Source organism: Porites lutea, chromosome 1 (genome assembly GCF_958299795.1).
Source record: "Porites lutea chromosome 1, jaPorLute2.1, whole genome shotgun sequence".
Classification (NCBI taxonomy): domain Eukaryota; kingdom Metazoa; phylum Cnidaria; class Anthozoa; order Scleractinia; family Poritidae; genus Porites; species Porites lutea.
The window spans coordinates 33,356,038-33,372,968 of record NC_133201.1 but is presented as its reverse complement, the minus strand read 5'-3'; the positions used below and the strand labels follow the sequence as shown (position 1 = coordinate 33,372,968).

The following is a 16,931-nucleotide window of genomic DNA, read 5'->3' as shown; positions in this document are numbered from 1 at the left end:
AGATCAGATCAAAAATCCAATAGGATGTTTTGTTGACAAAAGAAACAATGTATCCAAAAAAGGGATTATTTTTCATTCATTTCCATAGAAACGACCTACGATATCGACAGTATCCTGGAGACGGAATAACACGGCTGCTGACAAGGTTGCAAGTTTGCTGATCTCTCATTGTATTCTGGACGGTTAGCTTTAGAATGCTACTTTAGACGGGCCAAATTAAGACAAGTCTTGAAATAAGATATGTCATAATTGGGAAAGTAAAGTCTTCCAAGATGTGCCGGTGAAGTTGTGTAGCAGTTTTTTGCTTGTAACCAGAACAATGCAGGGCCTGCTTGTACTGCGATTTTACCACGCCGATAAAACGGATAAAATGGATTGTTTTATCCATGACTCTGGTAAAAAAATGGCCGTAAAGATAAGCAGTCTTGTCAAAAAGTTGATGTTTGTATTAAAATTGTTTTGAGTTTCCACCAGCAATATTCATTCTTTTCGGATCCACAGTAAAGAAACACTTCGGATCATGTATTCAAAGTATTCGGTTTTGGATATGATCAAAGGTCATCAAAAGAATCCACCTCCATTGTGGATCATTTCAACCAATAATCTGAGTTTTGGATTTTAGTAAAGAAACAAAATGTCCTTGTTTAAATTGAAAAGTCCAAATTTGGATTTTAGTAAAGAGAGTACTCATGGCATTCTAAAACATAGATATGCAGAGTTTATTGTATGGGACTGGGATCTTGTTGTCAGTCTTGTCAGGTATTTAACGACAGGTAGGTTTCTCAAGTGGGAAGACCATAAGAAATATTATAGTGGCATAAAAGGATCACAGAAGAATGGTTTATCGTGCAAAGAGGGCACTCTTCTCAGTTTTAGGTATCAGAAGTTATAATTATAAGGGGGAGGGGGGGGGGGTACCACACCGAACCACCCTAGCAGATCCTTGTCTTTTGTAACACTTTCAAGTGATGATCATCAAGTTTAATAGTCATACATGGTTTGTTTCCCTTTGTCTGAACCAATTGAAAGGAAAATATAAATAAACGTAAATGGTAAAAGAACAGTAGTCAACTGAAATTTCTTCCGTAGTACCATAACATTCTACTTGCTTGTGACAAGCCAAGAGCTTCTGAGCTTTATCAAATAATCCTGCATCATAAAGAAAAAATGGTTGCTACATTTATGGCCCTTGGTCAGGACAGAAGTTTCTTGGTTTAGCCATAGTGGCCACTTTGAAAGTGCAAGCAAACTGTACACAAAAAAGAGAAGGATTTGCATCCTATATATTTTATGAAAGTATGCTCAAACTTTAAAACTCAAATGAAATTTCGTAACTTATTCTAGTCTTGTTGTATGAAGAAATTTAAAGCACTGAATATCAAAGGTCAAGAGAGCTACGGTTGAATGTGACAAGAAAGTATTACCTATTTTGACCTTTAAAGCTTTTTATTAACTTTAATTTCAAAATGCTCCTCTTTCGTTTATTGTGTAGATAATGTGATGGAAAGTGATGGCAAAGAAACTAACTGTTCTGGAAAGCAACTGAAAACGTATGCATACGTCATGCAGGTACAGAGTTGTTGTCTTGCTTGTTAAACCTATGTTGCTTCAATTTGTTGCCACCACTGTCATTGTTACTATTAATAAGCTCCCTTTAGTAAGTGGCCAAGGAAATAAGTTTACAGTGCTGCTGGCAAAGTCTCTCTCATTATTTGCGATTCTTTTTGGGTACTTAACAAAATTCCTTTCTTGAGCTATATGTACAATCAAAGCAATCATAAATATATAAATAAAAAAATAACGATAACGATTGGAAAAAAAAAGGAGAAATTAAAGTTGACTCTTCTTGGCTAGAGGTCATATTTGACAGTCTTACATTATTTGTAAAACTATTTTGCCGATATTTTCATTAGACTCCATTCTTTTGTGAGCAAGCTGGATTTCATCTATGGTGAAAACTGAATCCACAATAGTCTTGAGTGTCCCATTTGCAAACTGTGGAACAATTTTGTCTGAAAACTCCTCTACCAGCTCTTTTTTGTACTGCAAAATGATCAAAAAGTACAGTGAGGCACCATAGGTATTGAAAAGTGGTACACGCTCCCTTTCACCACTTCAGTACAGTTTGTACAGGTTTGAACTTGGATAGAGTCGCTTGGAATTAAACTTCATTCATTTCCATAGAAACGACCTACAATATCGACAGTATCCTGGAGACGGAATAACACGGCTGCTGACAAGGTTGCAAGTTTGCTGATCTCTCATTGTATTCTGGACGGTTAGCTTTAGAATGCTGCTTTAGACGGGCCAAATTAAGACAAGTCTTGAAATAAGATATGTCATAATTGGGAAAGTAAAGTCTTCAAGATGTGCCGGTGAAGTTGTGTAGCAGTTTTTTGCTTGTATCCAGAACAATGCAGGGCCTGCTTGTACTGCGATTTTACCACGCCGATAAAACGGATAAAATGGATTGTTTTATCCATGACTCTGGTAAAAAAAATGGCCGTAAAGATAAGCAGTCTTGTCAAAAAGCTGATGTTTGTATTCTTGTGTTTTAATTAGTAATAATATACACGAAAAAATTACTCAATTCTGATTGGCTGAGAAAGGAGTGCAGCTCTTCTGTAACACGAGTGCAAAATGTGTAACACGAGTGCAAATTACAAATGCTTTCTGATTGGCTGAAAACACAAAAGGAACCAACAAGAACCAATCATATTAGAGCTGTTTTAGCAACAAAAATTCAAGAAAATGGCCATGTTTTTCAGCAGGTAACCTGCGATCAGGCGAATTTTTTTTTTTTTTGGCGGGGGAAAAAAAAAATACGTCTGATACAATTGTTTGTCAATTCGTCTGCCGCCCCCTAATTAAAGGATCTGTCAACGGGAATGTTGGCCACGTCATCCGACAAGCGTGAGCCAATCAAAATTTACCGGAAGTAGCTTCGTTGGCGGCAAATTTACAGATTAAGGCGCGAAATGTCTCTGGACCAGCTGTGCAGAGGTTTGTGCAGAGGCGAGTTAAGCAGGCTTATTTTGTGTCGTGTCGTATGGCAGTTTAAGATGAGTTTTCCTAAGAAGGTGAACAAAACATGTCACTTTTGTGCGATTAATGTTTCATCTGGAGAAGGCACTGTTCCTCTCTTTAAGCCAACGAAAAACAAAGAGTTTTGCGGGAAAAGTTTTTGTAAAACTGGAACTGTCATCCTCTGCGATCTTATTAACAGCGTCGGAATAGATATTGATTCTACCTCAGAAAGTGACTCGTCACTGTGCAAAAAATGTGCAAGGAAAATTGTCAATTTTTGTACTATGTTTCATGAGGTGGAAGAAGGATTTATGTCAAAGATCGTTTCTGCGAGCGAAACAAACGACGATGAATGTAGCGGTGGTGGAAATAAGCGTCTTCACAGTCAGAATTATTCACCAAGCGGGTTAACTCCTGGTTCTAAAAAGCAGAAAGGTTCTTCGTCCCGGAGAGCAGAAGGTGGGAGTAGATCGAGGAAAACGCTTTTTCAGTTGAATTCTGCCTGGTCGGCGCAAGAAAAGCTGGACGATTCTGTTGTAAACTTAATGTGTTTACCAGTGACAGAAACTGATGTGAAAGATGATTACTCGTCAGCAGTTGTCAAGGTGGGGGTTTACCTATTCTATTCTTGTTGCTTGCACTTATGTTTATATTCCAGAAGTGAGACTTACTTTGTTTGAAATATTCCGTGATCTTGGTTACTATAATGTAACTAACTGATACACGCTGTGCCCTTTCACCTTTCTTCGCTCTCACGTTTTTAGCCGCTATTTTCAAACAATAATTGACATAAATTGAGAAAAGGAAAGAAAGAGAAAAGATTTAGACGTTATAAGAAGGTAAAGCCGTTCTCTTTTGCAGTGCTCTTTATCATTCCATGTATTGTTGACAAAGCTCAAAGATAAGTTGGACAATTATTTATTTTCCAGTTTTAGAAATCGGCGATCAGGCTGCGGGTTTTTTTTTTTACGAAACTGTACGGAAAAAAAAAAGAGAAAAAAAAGAACGGCTGATCGCAGTTTACAATGAAGTGTTCAATGAATGTGTTCTCAGTCTAGGAGTGAAAGTAAAATTCTGTTGCCAATTTACCAACATGTTCATTTCAAACCTTTTAATATTCTAACGTGCTTAAAATAATTTGCGATGAGACCTTCTTTTACCGATGTACTGGCGGTAAATCACTTTCCCTTCTTTTTCTTTTTCCAGATATTTATTGCATACCCAAATGGACGCGTCATTGAGCATGAGACTAACCCTGAAGAAAAAATGCTTGTCACAAATTTGGCTTTAGAAAATTACAAAGCTGCTGCACATGGTGTTATGAACTTTGAGGCACTGAAAAGTAAAGTCCTGCTTGAACTGGGGAAACAAGTAAAAAGGGAGATCAAACGTTACTCGAAAGACCCTTCCAACGTGTTCAAATATCGTGGTAATTTAGAGAAGCTAGCTGACTTCACTAATGAAAGTCTACTTAAAGATGTAGAAGAGAAAATCCCCTCACTGCATACCTTTGTTAAGGCATCTGTTCAAGGTTGCCAAAAAGTGAAAAATCCTGTCAACCAAGAGGCATTAATTATTTCCAGTTACCTCAATCTTTGGATGCCAATTTCCAACTTTGCGTATCGAATTAACACAATTCTAGTCCTCGGGGGTTGCAAGAAGGAAGAAGTCGACTGCTTCCACAAGTTAGGCCTTTCCAGTCACCCCAACACCTTGCGTAATATGCAAAAAAAAGCAGCTGCATCTTTTGACAAGTCAGTAAATGAGTGGAAAATTGACACAGTGAACCGCCATAACAAAATCAAATTACTTGAAGAAGTGATCAACAGTCTCAGCGAAAAAGATGAAAATGCAATGGAAATTTGTACAGTCGATTTTTCCTTGGATGCTGTTTCTAAATATAAGAATTACAGTGATGCAGTTTACAGAGCTTGTAAGGAAATGCTTCCACGGAACCAGGATGACCTTATTGAAGATACTGACGTGCTCTCTGTATTGGATACACTTAAAGGAGAAAAGACCCAAAACTTCAGGTACTATAACTATAACTTGAAAAAATAGAAATTAATAAAGCTTTTCTGACAAACACTGGCAAGCAAAAAAAGGGAAAAGAATGGGTAAAAAATAATTCAGACGACAAATTTTGTTACAGTGGTGACAGAATACGGTATGTGTTTAAAAAACCTTAATGCATCATGATCAGCAGGCGGTTTATCTTAAATACTGACATAAGCATGTGAGCAAACAAACTAGGTAATTCAAGAGATAAAGACCATTATAATGCATCAACTCAAACCAAGCCACTTATAGAAAAAATTATCCAATGAATAATTAACAAAGAACAAGGTATGGTGATATCATTTGTCAATGAACCAATGATATTAAAGAATACAAACACTTCAACAAAATTTGAACCCAATTAGAAGATGTGAACTTCTTTGGAAACCTAACTGCATGTAAGCTTTGATCCTACATTTTGCTTATTTTCAATGGTTTTTATAGTAACCTAACAGGTTTTCAAGCTCTTTAGTTCAACTAAACTTGACAACTGTGATATTTTGATGCTCAGAGAAAGGAATCTGTGGAATAAATATAGTGGCAACACTATAGTATTCAACATGATCATCCTCTCTTCTAAGATAGTGCAAGAAAATTATAACCATGTTGTTTTTGTTTTAATGTGTAGGATTGTGGGGGATAATTGGGACCTGGAGGTAAAAGCCAGATGTCAGACCAAATCACAGAACAACAAATCTCTGCATTACTTCCACGCGTATGCTGTGAAAGACAGGGTCATTCCCAAGGGGCTATCTAACCAACGACCACAAAAGGGTATTGATGAAGTAGAGATGCAGGAAATTTTGCCAACTGCTGAGGTTCAAGAATCCATTTTATCAGACCTATGTTGTATAATTCCAAGAGTAATTGCTGAGTATTTGCCACCCTACAAAACCTTCAGGAAAGCAGTTCATTATCATATACCCCATGCACACTCACAAGAGATGACAGAAAAGTCAGAAGCGGTAAGCTGTCAATGCATGAAAAAATGTTTCAGTGTTAGAGTATGTTGATAAAACACATTGAAGGTTGTCCAGCAGACCATTCAACAGTTGTGTGATTAGTTTCCAGGCCTTTCAAAGATAGCGAGGGTGGGGAGTGACCGTGTTTTGTGTGTAACAAAACAAGGCCTGCACCCCCAGCTTCGTTTCTATTCAAAGGCCGTTCTGAGCCGTAGTTACTAAAACAAGGAATGACCTACAATGACCTACAATGACCTACAATGATCTACAATGACCTACAATGATCTACAATGACCTACAATGACCTACAATGACCTACAATGATCTACAATGATCTACAATGACCTACAATGAGCTACTATGACCGAACGTGTAATCCCTGTAATGAACTAAAATGAAGATTTTAGAAAAAGACAAAAAAAAAAGATCAGGGGACGTGTGTCGTAGTTACTAAAACAAGGAATAACCGACAATGACCTACAACGGCCTACAATGACCTACAATGATCTACGATGAGCTACTACGAGCTACAATGACCTACTACGAGCTAAAATGAGTTAAAATAAGCCCTACAATGAGCTAGAAAATGACAGACAATGATGTTTGTCGTGTGTCACGCTTGGACGTGACACTAGGCTCATGGTATCAAATTGCCGAGCACATTTTGAAAAGGCAAAACAAAAATTGTGCCTGATCTCAGGTAACTCGAGAAACTTGAAAATAGATTATTGCAATCGCGTTTTTACCGGTATATCACTATTATACCCTGTATTGACGGAAGTCATGCAGGCACTTCCTCATTTGGCCTAGATGGGTATGGGCCGCTGAGCAGGATATGGATTTTACTATTTAGCAAACAGAGCATCCTGTTGGACCGGAAGCCATTTAAAGGGTCTTATGATGTCTTATATAGGCCAGGGTACTTAAAAAAAATGAACAATTTTTCTTTTGAACAGGGTCAGAATTTGAAGGCCTTCTTTGTTCACCTCTACCCTTACGTCCCTTGAAGATCCCCCCGGATCGACTGTTGGGGTGACTGTGTTTGTTCAATTTGTTTGAAAAAAAGACAAGACGAAATAAAACTAATGGGAAAGGTTGCAAGGGATGGTTTGGACAAAAGTCACAGTATCATCATACATGTATTATTACACTGTAAATTTATCTCCAAACGTAATAATTAGAGGTGCTGTCATCGTTAAATGGGCTGTCATGCAGTAGACTAAACGCGTTACGTTTACGCACACGTCCCCTGATCTTTTTTTTTTTGTCTTTTTCTAAAATTTTCATGTTAGCTCATTACAGGGATTACACGTTCGGTCATAGTAGCTCATTGTAGGTCACTGTAGATCACTGTAGATCATTGTAGGTCATTGTAGGTCATTGTAGATCATTGTAGATCATTGTAGGTCATTGTAGGTCATTGTAGGTCATTGTAGATCATTGTAGGTCATTGTAGGTCATTGTAGGTCATTCCTTGTTTTAGTAACTACGCAGTGACATTATCACCTGATGATGACAAAGATCACAGGAGATTGGTTCATCGTGCAATCAGGGAAAACTTCTCAGCTTTAGGTATCTATATACAATAATATATACATTTTCTTTTCTTTCCTTCTCACTGATTTTTTTTCTTTTTTTTTTTCCCTCAGAGAGAAGGGTGGGGTGGGGGTGAGGGTGAGGTTGGTAAGAGTGAGGTAACCTTTGTCATGGTTCAATTTTATCCTTGGTGAAAATTTTATTTTGCTTTATTTTGGAGTATGGTGATGTATGTTAATCAGGTTGAAATAAAGAAAAAAAATTAAACCAACGACAAAATTGAACTACAACAGCCTTTTTGATCAATCTTGTCCCCCTCCCAGGGTCATCTCTTTCCCTCTCAGAGTGAGCAAGGAGCGGCAGAGCTAGGAGAGGCCATGAAGACAAGGTTGCTTTTCACTAACATGTCCCCAGCTTTCCTTTCTACACTTAACTGCGCTTTCCAAAAACACGTGAATTCTGAAGTTCAAAAGCCCGCTGATTTTTGTGTTCTTCGCTGCTGTCAATCATCTAAGTGAACCCCTTAGGAATTAGAAGTTTGCTTCAATGGGTTCAAAATTGATTTGTGATGGGTGGATTTCGATCCGTTTTGTGTGTTTCTGTATTTCAAGGTTCATTGCTTGTGATCGTAATTATGACTGAGAGCAGCAAAAAACGAAATTGTGAAGGCAGCTTTTGAAATGCAGAGTTCATGCGTTTTTTTGAAAAGTGCAGCAAGTTGACCTTTCTCAATTGTACACTGTTTTTCATGCTCTGCTAATTATGTTTTCTATGCCCATTCATTTTCCTTCTCCTCGTAATAATATTCATCGAAGTACCTTTTCTATATTCAGATGTGTAACTTCCATAATCGTGTACAAAAAATGGGTAGGAAAATGGTGGGGAAAATTAGTCCCGTTGAATCCTGAGTTTTTTTAACCTCTCTGGGAAAAAGAAATTAGCCCTATTTCTGGAGGGTTTGAAAAATCTGGGACAGTGTATGACAAGGAAAGGGAAGAAGGTTTTGATTGAAATTATGGGGCATTAAAAAACTGAGGGTTTAGAATTAAGCCAGGGTTCCTTTGTTAGTATTTTAGTGAAATACCCTAACAAAAATCAGTTTGTTATTGGTTAGTATATTTAAACTGCATGCTGCTGGTGATGAGAAAAATAATAATCAATTTTTGCTCAGGTATTACATGTAGTCCTAGAGAGCTATTATGATGTTTTTTCATGAAGGCCCACTGCTTTTACGTTATGCTGTAGTCATTTGAACGCTATATTTTAGTCAATTTTTTAGAAGTTTCTTTAAAGGTTTACGCAGAATTTGTTAATGTGCAAAAGTATGTAATTTAGTTTTCATCATTTGTTCATTGCTTGTACATTATAGGAATTGATTGTGACTGATAAATCAAAAGTTGAATTATCAAAGCTACATTTTCTTGAATGAAAAACACGGTCTTTTGTCCTCAGTTTAGCCCCCGGAAAGCTGAAGATCGCATTGTAGGGCTTTGAAATTTCAAAATTTTCTGGGGTAGCACATGACTCCCCAGACACCTCCCCCCCCCCCCACTAGAAAAAGGGGACTAATGGCCCGTTGTTGATACAGTCGGTTACTCTATTCAAAGTTGCTGGCTACGTCAATTTTTATTGAAAGCACCAGCTGGTATACAGTGATTATAACGTACTTTGATTTGGTCTTAACATTAAAGAATTCCTGTAGTTCACTTTATTTTATTAAGGCATTCATCTTTATATTTAACATACATGTATACATTTTTCCAGCCTATAGTCACAGCAAGCAACGATAATATTTCCTTGAGTTACAGTTTTAGAATCAACACTTATCATAAGAATTCTTTTGTCTTTTCTAGACAGGGAATAATAAGGGAAACAAAGACACTATGGATGCCATCAACCTGTTGAGCAAACTCCGGAAGATCAAACCAGGCATGTTTGGTTATGCTGGAACAAAAGATAGTAGGGCTATCACCACTCAGTGGGTCTCTGTCTACAGGGTCAGGGCTGAACAGTTACAGAATCTTAACAGCACCCTAAGGAATTTGTGTGTTGGGAACTTTAGATATTGTAAAGAGCCTCTAAAACTTGGTTTTCTGTCAGGAAATCAGTTTATTGTCACACTTCGCAATGTTACTGGAGATCATAGTACAATTGAGGAGAGTTTGGAGTCATTAAAGGTCAATGGTTTTATCAACTACTTTGGTCTGCAACGGTTTGGAACCACGTCAGTTCCAACACATAAAATAGGTAACTACTATGTTTTGTTGTTGTTTTTTTCTTCTGCTTTTTTTAAATTTCCTTTCACACAGCCACAAGGAACAACCTCATTGATACCTATATGTGAGATGTCTGTAATGTATGCAAATTCTATTTGAGACAACAAGCGCCTTGTACCCTAACCCACATTATCATGTCATTAACCACCCCCCCCCCCCCTTCCCCCACCCTGGGTGAGAAAGAAGGCTAAAAAGCCTTAATTATTTGGGGAAGAAGCATGAGTATATTTTCTTATTCTTCAGTTGGTTTGTCACCTTGCTTGTAACCTTGTAGCCACATGGCAACTGGATAGTCATGTTGGTGGTCAATGAAACTATTTTTTTACAAATAATTTGCATGAAAAGTTAATGGATTTAAGTTTATTCATGACCACCAACATGGCTGCCATGACTTCATTTGGAAACCAGCGATACTTTGCCTGCTGCACTTGCACACTGTCACATGACCTTGAAACAATAAAATGACCTTGAGAGAACAAGTTGTAATACTTATAAAATAATCCCCTCAAAATGGGTTCTGTTTGTGCCCTCATGCCACATTGCATTGAATCTGTTCCCAAGTGACTGTGGCACAATAGTGCTCCTGAGAACAATGTTATTCAGTCAGTAACACATGCCACAGGCGGTTTGGTAGAAATAGTGACAGAGTTCTTCCATTAGGAATCGAACCTGTGACCTTCTGGTTACTAGTCGGGATGCCATCACATTCCCATCATTTGGTTACTAGTCGGGATGCCATCACATTCCCATCATTTGGTTACTAGTCTGGATGCCATCACATTCCCATCATTGAACATAAGCAGGGTGTTTGTTACATGAACCTAGTTTAGTGGCCTTACAAGTAGCTCTTACGAGTCTCCTGTAGCTTTTTGGTACAGCATCTGGACTAGTAAACCAGAAGGTCACAGGGGGTACTTGGATTTTTTTTCTTTCAAGTAGCCTGTGTCACTGACTCAGAGCTCAGTCATAGCAATATTCCACTGATATTCTTACCTCTACGTCTTGCGTCCCTGACGCATGAAAATCCCAAAAGGCAGAAAACAATTTATGGCATGCATCCCGTAGGATGTAAAGATTGATCAATTGATCTGAAAATGTATATTTGTACAAATATCCGGCCTGTAATTATGGTTGTTGTTTAATGATGCATATTTCTCTTAGCCTTTGTTGTGTTTTAAAATAGAAGGACTATATTCTAATTTCAGTATACTGTAAATAAAGAGTTTTGGAGTCTGTCTTCAGATTACAGTGAAACCTGTATTAAGTGGACACTGTATTAAGCGGACACCCTCTATTAAGCGGACAGTAGCTGAAGTACCCAAATTTATTTCCCTTATTTACCTCAAATGAAACCTTTACTAAGCGGACACCCTCTTAAGCGGACAGTAGCCGAAGTACCAAAATTTATTTCCCTTATTTACCTCAAATGAAACCTTTCCTAAGCGGACACCTCTATTAAGCGGACGCGGACACCTAAAAGTACCTGAAATGGTCATTTCTATTATTGCCAACCTGTATTAAACGGACACTTGTAATTAAATTCCACCACCCAACATGCCAGACACCGGAAATGCGAAAGATTGCCTCGAATTGCCACCCACAAATTTTTCGATGTTTACATTAAAAAACGTGACTTGACGAACTTATTTGATTAGTTTCACAGTACATGATTGTTTTCTATTTCGTTTTGTTTGTATAGAGCTTGTTTCACTCATCTAATTTCTTCAAATTTGAGTTGTAATTCATGTTTATGGTACTATGATCAATTGGTTCACTTTGATTAAGAAATTAATGCAAACGTCTACCGTCAAAGTCTCTGGGAGTATTATAAACGCTTCCACTGTTCATTTGAATGGCATTTGACACCTCATTTTACATTATATATCGAAACCTATATTAGGCGGACACCCTGTATTAAGCGGACACTACAGCATTCCCCGAGGGTGTCCGCTTAATACAGGTTTCACTATAACCGTTTGGTTACATATTTTAATTTCAGATTCATTTTTTTTAACAGGGACTTATGATTTTTTAGAAGATGAGTCCCAGGACTCACCATAACTATTTGTAACAAAATCACTGATATTCTAGTCCTAGCTGTATGTAGGATGTTTGTCACATGAACCTAGTTTAGTGACCTTAGCTCAGTCTTCTGTGGCTCAGTGGTAGAGCATCGGGACTAATAACCAGAAGGTCCTACTTGCAGGTTTGACTCCTGTTGGGCGTACTCGGATGTTTTCTTCCAAACTGCCTGTGTCATCGACTGAATAACATCTTCCTCATCTATTCACCAGGCTAAAATAGTATTATTATTCACCATCACATTTCTATCAATAGTTCTCCTGTTTTGAGGGAGGAGCTTACTTCACTTTCTAACCCAGTGCCGGATCCAGACCTTTAGATAAGGGGGGGGGGGGGCAGTTTGGTCCAAAAGTAAGGGTGGGGGGGCCCTCCCCTGGGTCCACCACTGTAACCATACATGTTTTTAATGCAACACTTCCAGGTCTTGCATTGCTTCTAAGCAAATGGTCAGAAGCGATTGATCTCCTTCTAAATCCACGCGATGGGGAACCAGATGACTTAAGAACAGCTCGTCAGCATTGGAAGGACACTAAGAATACCAAAGAAACTCTGACAAAGATCCCCAGAGGGAAGTGTATAGAGAGTGATCTCTTACAGGGTTTGGTTAGACATGGCCCATCAGGACTGGTCAATGCTTTGCAGAGTATCTCCAGGAACACAAGACTCATGTATGTTCATGCCTATCAGAGCTATGTGTGGAACTCCATGGCCTCTAAACGTATTAAGGTATTTGTGACGTTGTCTATTATTATTTTCAGTGATTCTTCTAGTAATTTTAAGTTTTACTACTAAAAGTTATAAAATAACTAAGATAGTACTCGCGCTCTGATTGGCCGAGAGGAGTGTTTGCATCAGAGTATGTAAACATGGTTGTGGCCTCAAGTTGTTTGGCTTTTCGCGCGCTAATCACGCAAGCACAAATTTGAAAAAGTTTTCGAGTTCAAAACTCAAAACGTTTACTTTATTTACCCATTCCTTCGTCGGCTTAAACTTGGAAAATCGTTACAAAGAAGGTGTGTATATTTTTCTTCGCTTAAGCTGACCGTTTTAAGCGAGAAAAATCCGTATTTTGCAAAGCATCTTTTTGCAAAACAAGAACTGATTACGCGTGCAAGACTTCGTGGACAAGATTTTGCGACTGGTAAGAATTTCTCTTTTAATCAGTGCCATACAAAGAGTTTTGCGTTTTTTTCTCGGAAAAGTTATTTTATAAAAGCAATAGAAAACTTTTTTCCTGAGTTTGCATAGCCTGATATAAACACTCGAGGCGTTGGGAGAATTCTCGACAGTTATGCAAACCCTCGACTTCGTCTCGGGTTTGCATAACTGTCTCGAATTCTCCCAACCCCTCTCGTATTTATATCAGGCTATGCAAACACAGAAAACGTTTTCTATTGCTTAAATCGTGCATGCTTTCACTTATAATCCAAGATGCGGTTACTGTAAGAGCTTAGCCATTCAGACATTAAGCTGATTATTTAAAAAACACAAATAGGCCGACCTACATAAAAAAAAGCCAAAGGTGACATAGCGGGTATGTTAGGCTTTCTTATAGTACATACATGTATACATAAATAATTGTTCTTGCATCATATCATGCGCATATCCGGATAAAAGTCAGAATTTGTTTTAATGCCAGTTTAGAGATTTTAACCACATGATTGAAATATTTTTTAAAAGCGTGAACTCGAAAATATTGATCCAATAAAAAGTTTTGAAGAGACTACTAGGTACAGGTGTATAGAAACTAGTATTTCCCGTGCTCTGTTAATACCAAAGTACAAAATATTTTTGCTTTTACTTCGTGTTCGCGGACACAGATGACGTAAAACAAAAGACCTCTTTATTTTCTGTATTTTTCAACTGCGTGCGGTGGACATGAATTTGTGCAAAGAGCAAGCACCATTTGAAAATATGCTATCCAAAAAATTCAAACTAGGCAACGAGTAGTTCCTTTTCCCTGAAAGGATTAGTATCGAGCTAGCGACATACGCCAGCGCGCGTGAAAGACGCCTCCTGCGAGGAAAGGCGAGAAGCGTGTGACGTTTGTGGAACGCTCTTGCCGTTGCGTATTAAGCTCACTCTACTCTCCTGGAGTGAAATCAGTAAGATACGCGTCGTCGAAATTCAACTAAAAACACGGATTTTGGGCCAGCTATGTAAAACGTTGTAGGAACAAATATGGAATAGCCACCTTGGCCAACGATCTTGTAATCTCTACTGAGCAAGAAATTGTTAATGCCAATACAGTCAAACCTCTTTAATACGGACACCAAAGGGACAGAACCAATTGTCCGCTTTACAGAGGTGTCCGTATTATAGAGGTAGGGAAGGTATGATTTTTGGCATTCCTGGGACCAAACGAACTGTTCTTAATAGAGAGGTGTCCGTAAGGAGAGGTTAGACTGTATTTGTTTAGCCAGCTCAAGACGTTCAGGTTGTTAAAACGGCGCAAATGACGCTGTACTTCACTATCTGAACACCTGGAGAAGGCTCATATTTGTTACACTGTATTAGGACTATGGATTGCAACCTGTCAAAGGACACCTTGTAGGGGCATCAAAGAAGTCAGCTGATTGTACAGTTAACAGTGGTGGGTTTCAGAAACTTTGTATTATTTAATGAACTAGGTTTTGATCAAATTATCTCGTGGATGATCCCATTTTTGTTCGATTTCTCTTTGATTTGTTTTCCTATTTAATGTTCTATGTCAGTTCTCCTTGGTAAGTTGGCGCTTTAGAAAGGAAAAGAGGGCTGGGCCGAGTTACTTTCGCAAAGACTTCTGGGACTATTACAAGGGACAGGGAAAAACAGTAGGCCATTTGCACGATGACGTCATTTTATTACTACAACTACTAATACCAGAATACTTCAGTGGTTTGCTTTCTTGTGCAAATGAGGGCTTTGTTGTTTTAAACCTCGCTGGGATTACCAAATTTAAATATGAAAGGAAAAACGAAAAGGATTTTGGTAGTAGTAGTAGTAAAATGACCCGATCGTGCAAATGGCGTTTTGGCCAATAGCTGATGATCGGTACGTCCCCAGTAACGTTTGTACCAGAAACAAGAAATACGACCGTAATGTCAACCTCGATGTCTAGGAAACGAGTTGAAGGAGAAATAAAACAGTCAAACTTCATCTTTGCAAGTGCATCACAATTTTGTTGCTTGTCTTGTCACTGCATGACTACAACTTTAACCTGAGATCAGGCCCAATGTTAGCGGTTCTCATACATTCTCTCAAACGGCTACCGCTAAAAAATCTCTTTTCGTTTCGCCTTGCCCGCCGGAATGTTATTTACAAAGCGAAACAAAAACTGAGCCTGATCTCAGGTTACTACAACTTGAACTTTTTTTGAAATTTACCAAAACACATTTCATAAATTTTACTGCCTCTATTTGACGTTGGATGCTCTCCCCAACTAGCGATTCAACCACAGGACTTTGCTTTGACTTCAAATGACAATTGAATGGGGCGCAAATAAAATCTCGATATGACAGATATTTTAATCTTAGAAAATGTGAAAAGGACTACAGAGTGCACTGATTACCACATATTGCGCGAATTTTACGGAGGTGAGCTTCCTTAAAATGGGCGCACCAGAGTTGATGACCTCTCTTAGTCAAGGTCCCAACAGTGCCTACCTTTAAGACGGTTGACTACTCTTTCCTTGTCAGTTTTTTTTTACTGTATGTGGTATATCGCATTCCAAACACTTATCAAGAACATTGGAAATGCATTATAAGCGTCTGGGACGTTAACATTTTCTTTGCTTAAACCCGCTAATGTTTCCCGCTCGGGAACTTTGCCAATGAAGCCAGCTTGAGCGCTGTTCGAGATAAGTCAACTTATTTAGAAATCCTAACTACACCGTTATTGCAGACAATCCCCAAGTGGAAGATGTGGTGGACTTCATTTCCGAACCCAGTCGCACCGCGGTCACTGTGCTAACGGAAGAGCATCTAACATCCGGGCAGTACACCATTCATGACGTCGTTCTTCCACTTCCTGGTTACGATTCAAAGTAGACAGACTGCAAATTATCTTAGTTGCTAAAAAATATATATCTACGGGTCGCAACTGTTCATCAGTAGGATGCCTAAAATGCGTGCAATTCCACAATTGGTTTCGGCTCCATTAAATCCTATACCAATTGCAGAACATTTTAGGAGGAGCCACCCACCATGTGAGCACAGTCACGGACAATGTATAAGTGAGGAAAATAACGCAAAGTAAAATTAAGACGTTAATAAACGAACTAAATGTACACGTCAATTAAATAAATAAAGAAATAATGCGCGCGCTCAAAATAAAATTGTACGCGCACACGTACCGAGATACATCTGAAATACAACACTAGGTAATAAATAAGTAATGTAAGGATACGATGGTGCAATTCAAGGCTGGATTGCTAATCTCATCTCCCGCAGGGCTGCACCATACTTCTCGACGATAAGACCATGGCGACTGAAGAATTTATTAAATGATTTCTGAAGTAGCTTGGTTTCAAAGCCTTGCTGTCTGAGTCGTAATGAAAGTCCACGGAGTCTATTGATGAAGTCAACTTTGGACGTGCAAATTCTAGCATATCTCACCAGTTGAGATATATAAACACCGTAAGCTGTTGTTTACCCAGACAACCACATGAAAGATCACTACAAAAAAATCATGGCTGATGATGGACTGGACATCAGTAACATGCGGCATAAAGTGAAAGATTATTCTCTGTCTGGCGCTTATCGGTAAGTCTACTTAACAAAAGTGGAACGGTCGAGTGTAGTCTTGAATAGGGCTTTTTTTTTACAGTAACCGACATTTCGACATTCAGTGCGGCGTCACAGGTGCATCACGTCAGTTGATCTTATTGGAACCATGATGAAAACCCTTCTTATTCGTTCAAAATATTCCTGTTTCGGATTGGCATAAATCCCTTGGCTTATTGTTTAAAACCAGCTAGCGTTGACCAAGTTTGGAAGATGTTTGGCGGCCT

General features: G+C 38.5%; 1 pseudogene; it reads left to right on the top strand.

Annotated features, from left to right (window-relative positions):
• The window catches only part of LOC140928268 (pseudouridylate synthase 7 homolog), a 113,936-nt pseudogene extending 97,249 nt beyond the window's left edge, over positions 1–16,687 (top strand).
• The last annotated feature ends 244 nt before the right edge of the window (positions 16,688–16,931 follow it).